The sequence below is a fragment of the Cebidichthys violaceus genome, unplaced genomic scaffold (assembly GCF_023349555.1).
Source record: "Cebidichthys violaceus isolate CVI_PGR_0920_01 unplaced genomic scaffold, fCebVio1.0.p SCAF_58, whole genome shotgun sequence".
NCBI classification, from domain to species: Eukaryota; Metazoa; Chordata; class Actinopteri; order Perciformes; family Stichaeidae; genus Cebidichthys; species Cebidichthys violaceus.
The window spans coordinates 644,079-663,445 of record NW_027176794.1 but is presented as its reverse complement, the minus strand read 5'-3'; the positions used below and the strand labels follow the sequence as shown (position 1 = coordinate 663,445).

Here is a 19,367-nt window from a genome sequence, read left to right as displayed (position 1 = left end):
TTGCAATAGTATAATACATAGCTACTATCTCAGTTATGTCCAGTTTAAATCGTTATTGTGGGGATTAGTTCCATGATGTGTTTATATCAGTGGATAGACTGAAAGCAAAGCTGAAAATGAAAAACATTTAAGAAAGACTTATTTCCGTCTAGGAGCTGGTGACTATGCTCATTCTTTGTGTGCCTCCTCCTCTGCCAGACGGGGCGACATTGGACACAATTTCCTTGTAAAAGAGCTCTGAATGACGCAGTCAGCAGGTGGTCCTCCATAGCTCATTTCAACCAATTATACAGATGGAGAGTGCCATTCAGGCTTGATCACTACGAGTTTCTTTTCTGTCTCTCCACTCTCCTGAACAAGTTTGCAGTGTTAGCCGAGCCCCACAGTTATCCCACACTTCACACGCCAGCCGGATTGTTATCTACTGTTGTGGCAGCGTGACCTGAAATAGGATGAGATCAGCTGTTTTCCCAAGACAACAGATTCTCATAAAGCCATTTGGTGTGAAGTGCAGAAGGTGTTATGGAGGAAATGATGGCCAGAGTCGGGTTTTATCAGTGAAATTGTGCTGTCAGAGCAGAGCGTCCAGAGTCTTAACAGGAGGGAGAAAGTGCCAGTATTTGTCACTTTGAGAGGCAAAGTGTTGCGTTGTGATGCACTGGTACCTTAAATTATTGATTTGACAAGGTGCCATAGCTGTAAATGCATTACTCAACAGGTCTACTGGACACAGGCCCTGGGGTCATGTGACCCACTGGAGAACTTCTGTTTGAACATTTCGGTACCACAAAGAGACACAAAACAGCTGAAAAGAGACACAAAATAACCACAAGGAAAGTGATAATTAACACAAAGAGACAGATGACCACAATGAGACACAGAACTACAAAGAGACGCAAAATCAAAATAAATATTAAAAATGACAAGAGACAAATGCAAAAAAAACTAAAAGAGAGACAAAAAAAATTATAATATATCTTTTAGTCCGGGTGTTTTGCTCCTGTGCAGGACATGTGTAGTATGGAGTCATAGGAGTGCCTTTGTAAAGAATAAATCTGCTTAAATAGATGTGGGAAATACAGACATTTATTTCTTTATGTATTTCTTTATGTACTTTTTTAAAAGACACATCTTTATTTATTTTTTTGCATATATATGACTACAAATAATTTTTTGTATGACATTACCTTCAATGACTAAAGACTCAAGTGACCACGAGTGACGAACGGGATTAACGACACCAACGTGTCACTTGACTAACGAAAATAAACATGACAAAATATATGCCAATGTTTACTTTTAGTTTCCACCTTTTCTTTATTTACTTATATATTCTTTTATTTTTTCCCTTGTATTTTAACATTTCTTATTCTTTTACAGATTTATCCTTTATTATGTCACTCTTATGACTCCATAGTGGGGGCCCTCTATACGTCTATGCCAGCTGTTTGCTCTTAACTACAGTCACGCAATATAACACCAAACTTCATTTCACCCAGTCATAAACAATCAGGATGCCACAAACCAATATGCGATGTCTCCCTCGGGAGCTCTTGACCCTCTCCCTGCGGTGATCCTTGACCACCAGCGAGGAGCAGCCGTGATTTTTTTTGCCACACTGGCTGTGAAGGATTGCTCACTAAACAGGAGTCCACATGTCTTATTACCTCTCAGATGTATTTCAGGATACATTTATTCACATAAATCATCTGCTGACAATGTCCTAAATCAGCGGGGACCTACTCGGTTCAGTCGGACGCCCTGAGTGAATATTTCATAGAGGCTATGATTCTGCATGTCACAATGTATAGGCGTAGGTTAAAGTACTCTCAAATATAGAGATGGAGAAGGTCATAATACATTAATGCTGCAGACTTTTTCGTTAACATCCCTCATGACCTTTTGCCCCGGTGTCATGTGTAAATTTAATGGGATGTGATAGGAAACCAGTAAAAGCAGATTAAGTCTCTTTTTGTGAATGTGCATGGAATAAAAAAAAAATCAGTGCTCTGCATCTGTGCACATCTATAACTGGTTTATGTACAGCTTGTAATTACACCCACACAGAATCATTATGTTTAGAAGGCATTGCAACAATGTACAGGCCTTTTCTGTAAATCGTGTTTTATTATTGTGAACCATATTATTCTTTTTTTAGTACCTGTATGCTCACTGCAACGCTAAGTGTTTGTTTGTGCACACTCCAGATGTGCTCGTGAGGCGGTGACTCACCACTTGTGAGAGCAGACACAACTCGTTGAAATATTTAGCTATGTTCTGAGTGGCACAACCGATAGTTTGTTGTCCTCTGACTTTGTTAAAGATTTGCAAGCGATGGTGTGTTGTGCGTTGGTGAACAACGATCTGCCTGAATTGTGGCTGCAGTCGTGCAAATCCCATCCTATATTTAGGTGTGGATTAGAAAATTCAGTGAATGAAGAATAGAAATGTATGCTCCTGAAAATGTATTGGACTGAAACAGTAAAATGTCGAGAGCGGTGCTTTTAGCTAAATTCTAAAATGTCTGCAATGACGATACTAATATGATAGAACATGTTCACCATCTTATTTCAGGGTGTTAGGATGCCAAGATTTGCTAAGTAGCACTAAATACAAAGCACAGGTCTGATGAGAATGTCATAAAACAAAGTATTGGGACAAATGGAAGTTTTGATGATGATGGCACTATAGAGGAAAGGTTAAGGGACCCCCAATGTTACTACAATTTATTCTGATCAAATTTCCTGGCAATCAATCCAATTGTGGTCAAGAAATTTCCGTCTGTTTCTGTAAATAATCAATTTACTATTATAGAAAACAGAGGCTGATTACACTGAGTCTTCTTTTTGACTTACTAATCCTCTCTTTGCCTGTGCACACACTAAGTCGATGAAATATACTGCCATTCTAAAGAAAAAGAAGATAAAAGTTTTATTTTAGTGGAGAGGTTGGCTGGGGTGGCCTAAAATCATATATTATTGGAAGAAGTGTGTTATTTTGTTTGCCCTTGAGTCAGCAAAAAGGCTCTCTTCACGGTAAGAAAATATGGTTGGAGTTTGTAGAAAACATTAAAAAAAAATGCTTTTTCAGACGACAAAATGTGTATTTGTCATACAGATCGATAGCTGAACAATAGTCCCAGGGACACAAGGGCAATGAGCATTTTTCATCTTTGGCACATTTAAATTGTGGGAGTGATGCTCCGTCTGTACAGCGATTCAGTTCCTAAATGCAGGATTGTTGTGTGACGTAGTAACGGTTACTATTCAAGTAGCTAAAATCCTGAGAGAACGTCTGTTTTTCTGGAGAAAAGAAATTTGGAAAACTGAGCTAGTTAAGAGTTTATTCAAAGGACACTAAATGTTACAGAAGGTCGGGTGAGCTCTTGCTTCTGTAGTTTCTGTGATTCTCTACTGAAGCAGGCATTTCATTATTGTTGCTCTGCTGCCCTAGAGGTCACGGGAAGTTGAACGAAAGGTCAGCTGTGTTGGGACAACGGACGGATGAAAAGGCCAAGAATTTGACCTTTACTGGAGAGGATCACCCGTTAGTGCGGGTAAATGGGGAATGAACGCCTCAGCATCTCTTCAGGTCTGGGCTGTTTGCTGAAATGGGAGGAAGGAGAGATGTAGGGAAGGGAAGCGTGTTCGGTAAAATATTAACACTTAAAGGGTTCTCAGCAGCTGCATTAGCATCACTTTTTTCACTACAGGGAAACTGCCTGAAGTGATTTGCTGCACTTGAAGTGTTTACTGCGAAAGATATCTTCAAGGATGCCTCCCTCCCCTATTTCTGGATAGGCAATAGTTTTAAATCCCTCTTACACAATGAGTGATGATTTAGGGATTCATCTTCCCCTAATGGTGGGATACGTGGAATCTTCGAGAGACTTGTTCATGATATTTCCTTAAGGATCCCGGGGGGTGATTTGTAATGCATCTTCAAACCAGTTACATTTGATTGCCACGGTTGTTTATAGCTCATGTGGCGCTTGTTTGAAAGAGAGAAAAGACGTGTGGTGACGGAATACTTAATGATGCTGAATTTATGTGATCCCCGTGTCATTAATCAAACCGCTCTCATGGATTTCCGCTGCAAATCATCTATTCATACGCATGTCAAGTGTAATTCAGGATGGTTTATTGTTAATTCTAAAACCATTATTTCTAAATAAGAAAATAATATAGTCTAATTTTCTTTTCCACTTTTAAAAGTGTTTGGATGAAGAATAATGGGTATGAAGGCTGCAAGACATGAGCCATTATCAGCAATTTAAGATGTGCCTCACCAATAGCAACACATCTGCCTACAATCTTTATCAGACTTGAATCACAAAACACACTGCCTTCATATGCAGCATGTCATTGTGTGCCTTATGTTAGTATAAAAGTGTGGAACACCTTTTTTTATGTGCACACATTCTCAAATATGTGGAAGGACCTAAACTAAACTAAAATCAGCAGTGACTGCGCCGCCAATCAGGCGTAATTCAATAGAATTTAATTGTAATGACAGCTTGGAGGTTTTCTCAAGAATGCGACCCGACGTCTTGATTGGCTTACAGGCAGAGCCCTGATTAAATAGTGATCGCGTTGTATGAAGGGTTTGGTTGATTCTTGTAGAGTTGCAGTGAGACGTAAGTAGAGGTTTGTCTTCTTTGCGTCTCAGCAAGGCACAAACAAACGTTGCAACAGCTACTTTGTGCCATGTGTGGCATTATTTCTTAATGGAGTGAACTTTGAGAAAGAAATTAGTATTTTATTTTCTCAGAAAAGCTGTGCAATAATTCTCACTTTTGCAATACAGGGTGTGATGGGAAGTAAGGACAATCAAATAACATTGGACAGCAGCCTTTGAGGGAGCAGGCGGCCAGTATAGAAAGTGAATTTTTAAGGGGGAGAAATCCCATTGCTCCTGCTCTTAGAGATGAGTTTTCTTTCTTGTTGCCTGTGCGAGTAGAGACAGCTGATAGCAGAGATTTATATATTCATCTGGATTTGAAGAAACATCAAAAGCAGATACGCTTGTTGAGCTTTGAATCACATCACATATCTGTTGCTCAGCATGGTGTCACTGCAAATTGTGGTGTTTTTAACAATGTTTTCTTTTGAATATCTCCTCTTTATAAGATTTAGAAAACACAAAAATACTCTGCATTGAGTAATGTATTGTTTATAATGGATTTTCCACAAAAAAAGCTCAATAAACAACTGAAAAAAAAACTTCAAAGCACATCTAGGCCTAGTCCCTCATTGAGAATTCCAGTCTATGAATAGCAGCTGCCTCAGGCCTCGCACTGCTCCCAACACCAACACCACGCTGGTCTGCTAAGAACTAGCCGCCACACAAGCCATGTCATTTCAAATAAATTGAGCTGATTCTCATTTGTGGTTTATGTCAGTACGCTCAGGAGTACTGCATACCGCTACTGTGATATAAACACTAAAAACATCTTAGAGTCTGAAAAAGTGAGCTGAGCAAATTCTAACAATTTGTGATTATTGTCTGCATGATTACAACTGAAGGAATTATTAGACTGACACAAGGGACTCTGTGTTGTTGGGGTTCAACGTACACAACACATTTTAAATTGTAGCTGACATGAAGAAGAAATCATTGGTTCACAGTGCCTCATAAATTACATGACAACAACATCTGGCCACCTTGCTTATATATGAACCCTGTTAACACACACTATCCGATTCAATCTGCTAGCTAGCAGCAGTTGCCAGCTGTGAATTAACAATATCAAAGTCACCTAGGAAATATGTTTCATGGAGAAAGATTTCTTCTGAGGGTTTGCTTAATGTTGACGGTGGAGAAATAGTTTTTTCTTGACGCATTGAGGGTGCATTGAGATTTTTGCCACATCCTTTAAACGTTGTGCATGTGTATGTTTCCTGGGCCACATTCAAGGGCTGTCGTCATATTAAAGTGCGACAACAGTTGGTTCTCAAATCACATAATCTGGCCACGTTGTGGGACATTTCCAAAAGCCCATAGAGATTATTATATTTATATTATGAGTGCATCAAACATCTTCAATAATTCCGAGGAATAGACCCAGTCTGTCACGATCTTGTTTCCTGTGTTATTTAAAATGTCCCTGACTCTTGTGTCCCATGTTCAATTCACTTCCTGCGTTTGTATGTTTTCCCACCTTTGTCATTGTCTGCCCCGCCCCAGATTGAATCCTCCTGTGTCTGATCACCCACACCTCCCCAGTGTATTTAAACCCTGTGTTCCCCAGTCACTGTGTTGGTTTGTCTGCTATGTTCCCTGCTGTGTTCCATTCTATGTTCACTTGACCCTGTTTCACATGTCATTTTGCCTGTTTCTGGCTTTTGGATTTTCAATACTCACTTTTGGACTCGCCCTTATAAGTTTAGTTTTGGACATTTTTTGCTTATTAAAATCACCGTGAATCATCCCTCTGTAACCCCCGTGTCTATCTGCATTTGGGACCATCCCCTGTTGTCTTTTTGCCCCCATGTGACACAGTCTGTATCATTTAGATTTCTTCTTTTATTTTCTGTCAAATTAGGCCCAGGAAGTGCATTGCTGCTTCCCGCCAGTTAAAAACAACAAGGCATTTGGTCTTTACCAAAATAAATGTTTGTGTTTATTTGCATATAGAGCAGGATGGGATTCAATCACATGTGGTCACTCGAGACGCATGCAGAGACGCATGCTAATGCCAGGTGAGAACTGACAGACCTAAAGCTGTCATCAGATCACCAAAGACAGGGACAGGGCCTCTGAGAAATCCGTTTTTGGACCATGAATTAGTGCCATTTCATGTGATGTAACAAATCATGGACATCTGAGATTTCACCACGCTAAAGAGAAACTTTTAGCCTTTCAATAGAGTGAAACAACTTTACGGTGCCAAATTTGGCATAAAAAATATTAGTCTGTATACAATCGAATATCCAAAAGAAGCAGCACTGGCAAAAACACATTTTTTAATGGAGGGGTTTTGGGGTATTTTTCAAGATGTTCGGGATTTTGGACTTGGAAACCAAGAGTGTGATTGGTGCTGCCACTGTGATAAATACACTGACATTCATTGAGTTAGCCCTAAATCCTCCTTTCTCCTTTTGCTCTGAGCAATTTCTGAGTAGAAGCCTCCACCTCATTGCTCCAGGCTGAAGGGAGTGTGTGTTTCTGGGAATGATGGAGCCCAAACGCTCATCGAGACTCTGGCAGGAGTCCAGTGTTTCGATGGCGATGATGTAAAGGCTATCAGGCAGCCACGCGTATACACAAATCTCTCCTGTTGTCGACCTCTGCACACCACAAGTATTGAGCACGCCTCAGTTACTCACCCTCACTTGGGACATTTAGCAGTGCAATGACACCACCAGTGTGATCAGTAGAGCAGATGAGCATGTACAGATGTAAACTGAGATATTCTGTTTTTCAAGTACATCCATCCATACAACCAAAGTCATTTGCAATGCATAAGATGGGACGGCAGTATACCCACGTCCAATCAGTCCTCAAGTGACACTGTATAATTTACTTCATGTAAGTATTCATCTGTGCGGTGGTGATTCAAGAAACATTTCCATCACAGTTGGTAAAATGTACTTTCAGGGTTATTTGGGGTTGCAGAATAAAATTTCTCGAAAGTTTGTATGACCTAAATTTTTATAGTACCCAAAATGCTTTACAGAGGCATTACACACAGAGGGCCTATTCATAGTTGTAATTATCTGGTGTACTACACAGAAAAATAAATCAGGAAATGGTGATAATAACAGCTCAAAGTAGGAGTAGAAATAAGAGCAGAATATTATTATTTCAGCCTGTTGGTCCCTAAGGCTACATGCCTCCTGGATACTGGTGGCCTTAGCCTTCGCTGCTGCAGCATCTTATGTCTCTTCAGCACAAGTCCACGAGAGAGCCGGAATTTACATTCTTTACTGCATTGCTACGTTTTCAATCAAAACCACCAAATAAGACACAAGATGAGACCATCTTCAAGGTCTTATCGTAGCAGGTGTGGTGTTGTGATATAATGCACAACATTATACAGGTGAGCACTTCACCGTGTCTTTTGTAAATTGGACTGTGTTTGCATTCTTTGCATTGTTATTCAAATTACATTATAATATATTTATTAGTCATGATAACGATGTGGCTCTAGTCTGTCTGATTGTTGTTCAGTCGGCCATGTCGTGTAGCGCTATCAGCACAGGCAAACACATTAATAAACAAGCCCTTTTAATTTTTTTTTAAATCTATAGAATATTTGTTTTGTACAACCATCGAAATACAAATGTATTGAATAATTTCATCAGTTGTACAAATAGTTCTTAAATAGGGCTATTTTTTCTGGGGAAATTACTCAGCGTCATTGTTCTCAGCTACCTCCATTCGAAGCATAAGTGGAAAACTTGGGCCCTCTAAAATATAATTTACCAGCACAACAGAAATTCATGGGAGTAAGTGAAGCTATAGTAAAACTAAAGTCTAAATAAAGGGCTTCCTGTGGTCTAGCTTATAACAATTCTCTCCCTTGTTTACGACAGTATGTCACTGTTCGAGGACCACAAATTAAGCCATATTTTCCCACTTATTCTTACCAGGTATCATTGATTGATACCATGGAAACACAGCTCTTAGCCATCCGGCTGGCGAAAATCTTAGGCTTAAAAAAGTATTTATTTTTGACAACTAAAATGTTGACTGGCCATAACATGTTTTTATGAAACAGCCGCTGAAGTTCACCTATGAATGTGAAAAAAAATGTGGTGGGTCGCTGGTGACATCTTTTTCGGGGCAATTTGGGACCATTTCAGCTATTTTGAGAGAGATTGTTGTGTCTGTGATGACTCACTTCTCTGTGACTTTGTATTTCGGTGTTGTTGTGGGCGCTGCTGATGTTTGAGCCAGCTGGGTCGGGTTGTTGTTGCTGGAGATGGGGAGGTCAGATACAGAGTTAGCTGCAGGGGTAAAAGAACAGCTGGGCGAACCGGGATACTGCCTGCAGCTCAAGTACAGGCCAGGCACCCCTCTGTCTGACTACCAAGTACAATTACTATGTGTGTGAGTGCACATGTGATCGTGACACGCTTTGTGCATGGATATTTGTCTTCATTTGTAGGTTGCATGGTTAGGTACAGTTTTAACCTAATTTGCAAGGCAACTGTTCTGTTCTTTGTGAATCAACAGTGACGTTGATCTGGCTTTGGGAATGAGATGACAGCTGCTGGTTAGAGGAAATCTCCACCACTACACGTCAGGATCTCAATAAGTCTTCAGTAGATGCACCATCTTTCCTGATTTAGCTGACATATCATCAGCAAAAAAAAAGAGAGGAGAGCTGCAGGGAAATGGGGTAAAGGCAAAAGTTTTAAAATGTGGACATTTCAAGCACAGATATGACAAGAAAAGAGAGGTGTTCTGCAGTAGAGAAACAATTTTATTGCTGTGACTGAGGGAGAGGAAGCTTGTTAGCATTTAGTGATTGATTGAGATTGCTCTTGCACTGTTTCGATGGGATCTTTGTTATTGTATGAGTGCACACACTCACTTCTCTCAATCGGGCTAAGGATTGGGCTAACATCAGGGAAAGAATTGTGTGGAATGAAAGTCATCTATTTGTGCTCATCGATTAAACATTGTTTCCCGGGGGTCTTTCAATCTGCAGATTTAATTAACAAGTTTCACACGACTAACAGGCAGCAGGGGCTTGCAGCTGGGAGAGTGGGAGTGGATTATGTGGTAAGGAAAAGCAGCTCATGAAAGAAAGGGAAGGTGTGAGAGACAAAAAGGCAATTTTATGAGAAATAGACGGGGCCTTAGATAACAGAGAAGAAAGGATGCGTTAGAGATGATTAAAGAAGTTGATACATTAAAGTGGGTAACATAATGTGCACAAGCAATTGTAGGAGTGTTTCAAATTCATTGGCATGTATCAGTCATTTACTAAGGAATAGTTCAACATTTTGATAAAAATGCTCATTATATAAAACAAAATGAAGCCCGGAAGCTTATTTCCATTAGTGATTCCACATCTACCCAATCATCTCTGCCTCAACCAGCTATGCAGGGCAGGTCTTGCCAACAATGGCAGTGGGATTCATAATTATGCCTATAGCGGACAGATACCTTATCTTTTCAGAAGGACTGGTAAATGGGGGAACACAGATATTCTGCTCAAAGTTAACAAAATCCTGGTGAAGTATAAGAAAATAAGGTAGCCCGACAGCATTTTATTTATTTTACATTAATTAGCACATAAAGAAACACCAAAAAAACTAAGCGGAAACATCAAGTCGTGGTAGAGGTGCTGGTAGGCAGATTGTTGTTCCCTTTGTAGGTAAGATAGCTGTCTTCCCAATTTCCAGTCTTTATACTGAGTTAAGCTTACCGCTGCTGGCTATAGCTTCCTGTTTACTGTACGGATATATACGGATTGTGGTATCGATCCTCTCATCTACCTCTTGGCAAGAAAGCAAGTTAAGTGTATTTTCACAAAATGGGTAACTATTTTTTTTAACTCCAGTCTTGTTTCCAACCACACGTATAGACCACATGAGACCGTACAGATTAGTACATATGTCCATGCAGTAACAACCACCTGTGCATCATCACTGAAAAATCAATATATGAGAGCCTGACACGCAGAAACACAGCACACATGTGATTGCAAAGCAGAGTGAGCTGGAGATGGAACAATTAATAAACATGGACACAAGAGAAGGAAAGAAATCAGGAAGAGATTTGTGCGTGGAAACAGTTTAGTATGGCTCTGTAGCTTTGCTTCGGAGTCACATGTGCAGAGTATCTCACGCAGCAGAGAGAGGACACAGGGAGCAGGGAGAAATTGAAACTGAGAGCGAGCAAAGGTAGATAGCACAGAGGTCTACCAGGAAACAGAGATATGGTGTGTGTGTGTGTGTGTCTATGTCTATGTGCTGATTAAGGTAACTGGTTGCATCCAGGTGCTTGTGAGAGTCTGATAAAAAAAAGCTTTGCAAAACCACACAACCTTGATGTGCGGTAAGCTTTCTGAATAAACACAAACAAGAAAAAAAATTATGTTTTTTGTTACCCTTCCAGGCTCTGGGTGGAATATTCTATGTCAAAGCATCAGCAGCCTTTTGTAAAATGGACAACAAGTGTGTACAAAGTGTGTGATTAGTAGTCATTATAGTAGTTTAGGTCTAAATGTGGTGTAATTTGATGCTGCATATTTTTTTGACCACCATAGAAAGGAAATATGATGACCAAGCCCTTACGTGACCATCTTCCTCTGTATCTCCTTCTCTGCCTCACATGCAAGTAAACCCTCAAGCAAGTAAATGTGAATCTTTCTTATAAACCACTCACACAGCAAGTCGCTCCCTGTCATCCCGGCCAAGGTGGTAGGGAGGTCTTGGCTGTAATTGCTCAACAGATTGATAGAAGCCCAGGTGCTGAGGTTCCAGAGTTAGAAAGGTGTGACTGTGCGTAATGCATTACTTATGTATGCCAATACATTATTGAATGTGTGTCTCTATTTAAGGAGCACAGTTTATCTGCAACTAAGTACAATTTTAAAGATACAAAGATGCAGTAGAGCCGTAAATGGGTAAAATAATAATTTCATCGGCATAATTTCCACCATAATTTAACTGTTGTAAACTCTTGGGTAGGACTTTCTGCCTCTGCCTTTTTTCTCCTGCCTCCCCTCTGCTCATTAACTCCAAAAGTCTGGTCGAGACCCATGGCTTGCTGATAATGACCACGCAGCCGCATTGTGATGGTAATTCTCAGGGCAGCAACGTTTGCTCTTTAATCTTTTCCACAGGAGACGATCTAAAGAAACATTGGAGCGCTCACCCTGAAGAGGTGTAGCGCATTGGATATATAAGCAAACCTTTGAGTCTCTGTGTGTGTGTGTGTGTGTGTGTGTGTGTGTGTGTGTGTGTGTGTGTGTGTGTGTGTGTGTGTACTAGGTTTGTGTGCAAGCTTTTTGATCAGGTGTGTGAGTGCATACTGTGTTTGAAGGGTCTTATTAGGCGATCCCTTGGTTCATATACAATGAACTGTAGTTGGAGTCTTCATGCTGCAACTTGACCGTCTTTTTTAGCATACAAATTACATTTGTTACAGGTTTTCTCTGTTCTTGTTTCATGTCCATGTCTTTGATGGAGAAAGAACAGGCTCATTCTCTGCAACTTGATTTTAAAGGTGTCTTTTCTGAAGCGTCACTTTGAACCGTCCCCCTTTTCCCCTCTTATTTACAAACCCTCTGCATTGCTAACCATGCAGAACTAATTACATCTAATCACGCTAAATAGTTAACTCAAATACTCAGTGCTACTTATAAATGGAAGTCACGTAACCCGTGAAGAACATCCTCCTCTTGTGGCTTCCATTCCTCCTCTTGTCAATTCGTTATTACAGAAGTGAGATTCAAACAGCTGGGAATACATGAAGGAGATGTGAGGGGGCTGCACCTTTCAAGGGGCCATTTGCAAAACAGTGTTCAGGCATCGCATGTGCGGGAGCATGTGAAGATTTGCATGCTATCAGAGTGCCCAGACAGCTGCTGAAGATCAAAAAGAACTCCAGAGAAGAAGTCCAGTCACGTTTGTTTTAACATTAAAACTATGGCAAGTGTACTAGTGTATATGTATACATGTGTATAGTTTAGTGTTTAGTTTAACGCTAGTCCCTGTTGCAAGCTCAGCTGCCACGACTTGCCACTGTTTTGGGAAAGGTGCAAAGGTCCATAATTCTTTAATTTAAAAGATTCAGAAAACTAAATAATAAAATAATGTTCTGGAAAGTACCAGCCCGCTTCAAGCTATGTCAGTGATTCACATTTAGAAAGAAAATATGTTAAAGTAGTTTACAACATTTAATTATTAAATGACAGCTAAATAATTACCAGTGAATAATGTTTACTATAAAAAATATTCATACACCTGTTAGGTATGATGGTCACCTGTTTGTCATTATTGTTTATTAGCCAACCAGTACCTTATTAACCAGCACCTAAAATACAATTTTTAACATATTTGTAACTTTGTTTGCTTTATTGATCAGCTTCAGTGTTGTTTAAATCAGAAAAAGATACCAGCACTTCTACTTTATATTCACCAAAACACCAAATATATGTATTTATACTGTATGTATGTATATATGTATATATATATATATATATATATATATATTATACAATTATACATATATATATACACATATTTAAATATATATATATATATATATATATATATATATATATATATATATATATATATAATTTTGATTAATATAAAATTGTTATTAATAATGATAAATGTCTCTCTCAACATTGGCAGGTAAAGCACTAGAGTGGAAAATTATCATAATTATTAAAAAATAAAATCTCTTGTAGTCCCTCTTTTCCAAGAAGGCATCCTGTTTTAAAGTCTAAGCAAACACAAATCTTACTAAAGAAACTGATTATGTCTGAATTAACCCATCCAATGCTCGAACTCATCAGCTTAGCTGCGATTTTACACTTGTCACTTCATGTGTGGCTGTGTGGGGATACGCTCCATCACTTGCTTTGATCTTCTGTAATTGGTTGACAAATTCAAAGGGCTTTAACTTCCCCCTTGGCCACATTATGCATTCATAAGTATATATTCACCCTATGCTGCCTTGCCATTCTTTTCATATCTGGATTAAACACTATTGTGTTAGTTATTCTGCTTTAGTGCTAGTAGCGTTGTAAACAATCAATGAATGGTATATGAGAACATGAAGCAGCTACATTTCAGAGATCGGATGTTTCTACACATTCATCAGCGACTGGGAGGACCAAATATACAAATGGCCTGAAATCATATATGAGGGCATTTTTTTATTACTTTAGTGTCTCCCCTATGAATGTGTGCACTCCTTCTGGCAGTGAGAGTTATTACAAAAACACTGTTGACATGTACTTTTTGTACGCAGCCCTGGTGGACTCACACACATTTTTCCATTGGATTTTGGATTATTGCAGAACAAAAGATCCGTGGCAAAAACAAGTTTAAGATACTAAAACATGTTCAGCAAGATAATCTTCACAAATGAACGCCACTTTTATGATTTTTGAAGCTTGAATGCAATCACTAGAAGTAAAAAACTTACTACACCACGGATGAAAAACTTCACCTAACCATAACCAGCCATCGCAAACTTCCTGAAATTCAAAAAAGGACCAGGGTTATTGATTATTGGAGAACACCTGAATTACCCTTCAGCATACACACACAAACCTGCACACAAAGACAAACATGAATTTGATCAGTTTTGTATTTTTGAGCGATATGTTTGTAACATTATTATTAGAAGGTTTCTTTGGGATGTGCGAAGCGACATAAATTTATCAAAACAGTGTTAACATTTCTTTATTATCTCATTCTTTAGAATAAAACAGAACTGTATTTTCCCATTCCCTTCTGTATTTCTGTAATATCTTCTTTTTTTTTTTTTGGCCAGGTCAACTACACTAGGTTGCCATTTTTAAAAATCTTGTGCAGCTGTCAGGTATATTTTAGCAATGCTGTTACTTGTGTGTGCTACAATATGCCATGACACAAAGTGCATCCTTTATCAGTTCAATCACGACATGTCTTTTAGTTTCCAATTACGGGATCATTCCTTATTTTACAGGATGGTTAGCAACCCTAGATTAACCATATAGGACTAACCCAGCTTGCACCACAAGCTGTGCCTCAGGATGTGGACTTCCTTAAATAATATGATTTTAATGTAGAAACAAGTCCTAATCCTAAAATGGTATGGTTAAAGAAAAAGTTCAACATTTTGGGAAATTTGCTTATTTGCTTAACAATCACTGACACAAATACATAACACAACAAAGGTTTCTAATCAAGACTATTCAGAGTCTGGTGTGACAACAAAGCGAGCAGCAAAGCAGGAGTATTGCAAGAACACACCCAAGTCGGAATAACGGGAGATTTTTCTATCTTTTTCGGAGAATGATAGAGAGAGAGAGACATCACTGTTTATATGTGTTACATTGTGTAACACCACAGGATTGGTTCCCTCCTTGCACATAACCCTTTAACCTTAAAATGACATAAAATGAACAGTAACGCCATCATGTGAATGTCAGGGAGCGACAGGGAGGAGAGGATGATAATTGTGCTGCTTTGACACACTGGTGGGTGGAAAAAAGTGGGAGGCATTTGTGGAAAAAGAGAAGAACAGACTGAATGTCAGTCAAGGCGTGTATCCACCCCTGTCTGTAATCAACGTCTTTATCCGTTGCTAGGGACCGCAAACGCCTATCACCAATGTCCGTGCACCCACAGAAATGCACCAAGCCGCTCATATCCACGAAGACAAAGAAAAGAAGCAGAAAGAGATTTGTGCAGGAACTGGGGCGGTGGCACTTTAAATCGTTAAGTCTTTTTTTCCTTTGTGTTTTGCCTCCTCAGTCACAAACATGCAAAGCAGCAGGGATTTTAGAAAGTGTAAATACATACAGGAGTCTGATCACATTTGATTAATTAAACAATGAGCAGCCATCACTCGCACAAGCATCCTCTTCCTTTTTAAGAAACATGCAGACTCTGCATTGCATTCATCTTTTCAACGTGTCCTCCTCAACTATAAATACAGTGAAACCCTCCCTCTGCCTTTCACACATGGATGGGCTTTTTCACGTTGATCCTCCCCGCTCACTTAGACCTATTTACACGAGTTCCATCACGCACTCCTCACATGTATGCAGACATGAAGAAAGGCAAGCACCTGTTTGTGTTTTCACAGACATGTACACATCAGACTAATGCATGTCATGCAGCAAATAATAAAACCCCCAAAGCCTGTGTATGTATCCATTCATGCATATGCATATAGCTGCAGCATACGCAATGACATTGCATGTAAACCTGTTCAAATCAGTTTGCATGGTGTTGATAAAAATATCCGGGGTTCGAACAGCTTTGAGCACACCATGCCAAAGAAAATGTCACGACATATTTTATAGCATACTTTACTATGACTTTTTATAAAATATGACATGAAAAGACATTATTTACTGTGACCTTTTTGTGATATTATTGACAAACTGTTATACTAACATTCTAAATTGATTTTTTTTTTTTTACATTTTAATACCATACTATCTTATGACAATGTTTATGGCATATGGGCAAGATATCAAAACTCAAGCTTTTCTTTTGAGGGAAATTTATTCAAACAGAAAAAACAACAGCTCAAACAGAGAACAAATATTAGTATAAGCTACAGAATTAGAATAGAGTAAAATTGGCCTATCTGTTACAGGCTTGCAAGAGTGAATAGTTTACGCAAGTGCACGTGTTAATAGAATCGGTGTGCAGTCTTTAGACAAATTGTCTCATGAATGTGATTTGAAGTTAGCTCATGCATGCGATTTTGAAGGGCTTTAATTTTTACATGCTACATCAGAATGTCCTGGTTCTCTCTGAGTGACACCTTGAGGGGGTCTGCTATCAACCTGAGGCGAAATTATTTCGTAACTATGCACCATTTCCTCTAAAATATAATCTGAAGTTAAACAATTTGACTATAACTTTTTTCGACATTCTATAATATGGGGTTAGTGTTAGATTTTAAGATTTAAAGACATAGTATAGCATGCCCAAAAAAGTCATAGTATAGCATGTCGAAATAAGTAAAACAAACTTATAGTATAGCATGTCAAAAAAAGTCATAGTATAGCATGTTGAAAAAAGTTTCAAAAAGTCATATTATTGCTTGTTGAAGAAAGTCATAGTAAGTATTGTGAAAAAAGTCTTTGAAGAACGACAGAGTATGTCCCATATGGTCTAGTGGTAAGGATTCCTGGTTTTCACCCAGTAGGCCTGGGTTCAACTCCTGTTGTGGGAACTGGATTTTAAGATTATGATATAGAAAGCAAATCATAAAGTTATAGTAAAGTATGTTGTAAACATTCATAGTTATGTATGTCTGAAAAGGTCATACTACAGCATGCTAATTAAAATCATAGTATAGCATGTCGAAATAAGTATAAAAAACGTATGGTATAGCATGTCGAAAAAAGTAAGTTTAGCATGTCGAAAAGTCATAGTTTAGCATGTTGAAAAAAGTCATAAAAGACTCTGAAAAGGTCATAGTATAGCATGTTGGAAAGTCATAGTATAGCATGTCAAAAAAAGTCACAGTTTAGCATGTCGAAAAAAGTCATAGTATAGCATGTTGAAAAGTCATACTATAAAATGTCGAAAAAAGTCATAGTATAGCATGTCAAAAAAAGTCACAGTTTAGCATGTCGAAAAAAGTCATAGTGTAGCATGTTGATAAAAGTCATAGTATAGCATGTTGCAAAAAGTCATAGTATAGAATGTTGAAAAAAGTCATAGTATAGCATGTTGAAAAGTCATAGTATAGCATGTTGAAAAAAGTAAAAAAAAAACATATTATTGCATGTTGAAGAAAGTCATAGTAAGTATTGAGAAAAAAGTCTTTGAAAAATGACAAAGTATGTCCCATATGGTCTAGTGGTAAGGATTTCTGGTTTTCACCCAGGCGGCCAGGGTTCAACTCCCGGTATGGGAACTGGTTTTCAGATTATGATATAGAAAGCAAATCATAAAGTTATAGTGAAATATGAGTTATGTATGTCTGAAAAGGTCATACTATAGCATGCTAATTAAAGTCATAGTATAGCATGTCGAAATAAGTAAAAAAAACTTATAGTATAGCATGTCGGAAAAAGTCACAGTTTAGCATGTCGAAAAAAGTCATAGTATAGCATGTTGAAAAAAGTCATAGTTTAGCATGTTGAAAAAAGTCATAAAAGAACCTGAAAAGGTCATAGTATAGCATGTTGAAATAAATAAAAAAACATTATAGTATAGCATATCGAAAAAAGTCATAGTATAGCATGTTGAAAAGTCATAATATAGAATGTTGAAAAAAGTCATAGTATAGCATGTTGAAATAAGTAAAAGAAACATAGTATTGCATGTTGAAGAAAGTCATAGTATAGTATAGTGAAAAAGTCTTTGAAAAATGAGAAAATGTGTCCCATATAGCTTGCAGTAAGTATTCCTGGTTTTCACCCAGGCGGTCTGGGTTCAACTCCCGTTGTGGGAACTGGATTTTAAGATTATGATATAGAAAGCAAATCAGAAAGTTATAGTAAAATATGTTGTAAACATTCATAGTTAAGTATGTCTGAAAAGGTCATACTATAGCATGCCAATTAAAGTCATAGTATAGCATGTCGAAATAAGTCACAGTTAAGCATGTCGAAAAAAATCATAGTATAGCATGTTAGAAAAAGTCTGAAAAAGTTATAGTATATCATGTTGAAAAAAGTTATAGTATAGCATGTTAAAAAAAGTCATAGTATAGCATGTCGAAAAAAGTCATAGTATAGCATGTTAAAAAAAGTCATAGTATAGCATGTCGAAAAAAGTCATAGTATAGCATGTTAAAAAAAGTCATAAAAGGTCCTAGCATAGCATGTTGATAAAAGAAATAAGAAAATTCATAGTAGAGTATGTCAGGTGCATCTCCCGGTATGGGTAGTGGATTTTAAGAAGATAATATACAAAAAAGAAATTTCAGCTTCTGGGGACCTATAGAGCGACTCCCAGCCTTTGGGCTCATTTGCAGTTCATTTACAGTAAGAGGTTTTTATTATTGTCTCTGAATGACTGCATGTAATCTAGAGGCACATGTGCACAGCTGTGAAATGTTTATACCCTAAAAGGCATACTTAATTGAATTAATTCACACTCAAATTAATTTACAGAACAGAAGAGCAAACACCATGAATCTGAACCTCAGTTTGTTTATGTCCTGATTACACCATTAAGTTTTTTACAGATTAGAGACTTATATATTTAATACAAATAAGTTTTAAATATTGATTCTGGTTGCAAGGATGTTTTAGAGAAGTATATAGTAACACTGGGTTATTGGCATTATGATTATCAGAAACTGTAGGTTCCTCACACATCGCAGCATACATCCATAAATAGAGTGATGCACACACACCTGGTGCTTCATCACCATAAGTAGTTTCAGTGGAACGAGGCCGAGTCGACATAGTGGCACGAAGTGTTGGGGGAGCAGGTGTATATGACTCTTAGAGAGATAAGAGAGCTTGAGATAAAGGCTGAAAAAGGCTGCTGCTGCTGCTGCTGCTGCTGCTGCCCCCCCCCCCCCCCCATTCCTTCTTCTGCAGCTATCCTTAATCCATCAACCTTTTTTTCCCTGTTGATTCTTGTTCTTTCATTTAATTTCTTTTCTTTTGGGCTTTACTCCTTCCCACTCCGCTCTCCCATCATCCTCAATCTTGTATTGTATTTTTCATTCTCCTACTGTGTCACTGTTGCTACTTTTTTCTG

At 38.3% G+C, this 19,367-nt stretch overlaps 1 non-coding gene across 1 annotated transcript; it reads left to right on the top strand.

The window, feature by feature from the left end:
- The first annotated feature begins 17,493 nt into the window (after positions 1-17,493).
- Positions 17,494-17,565, top strand: trnae-uuc (transfer RNA glutamic acid (anticodon UUC)). Its single transcript has one exon. It is a non-coding gene; the product is annotated as a tRNA-Glu (tRNA).
- The last annotated feature ends 1,802 nt before the right edge of the window (positions 17,566-19,367 follow it).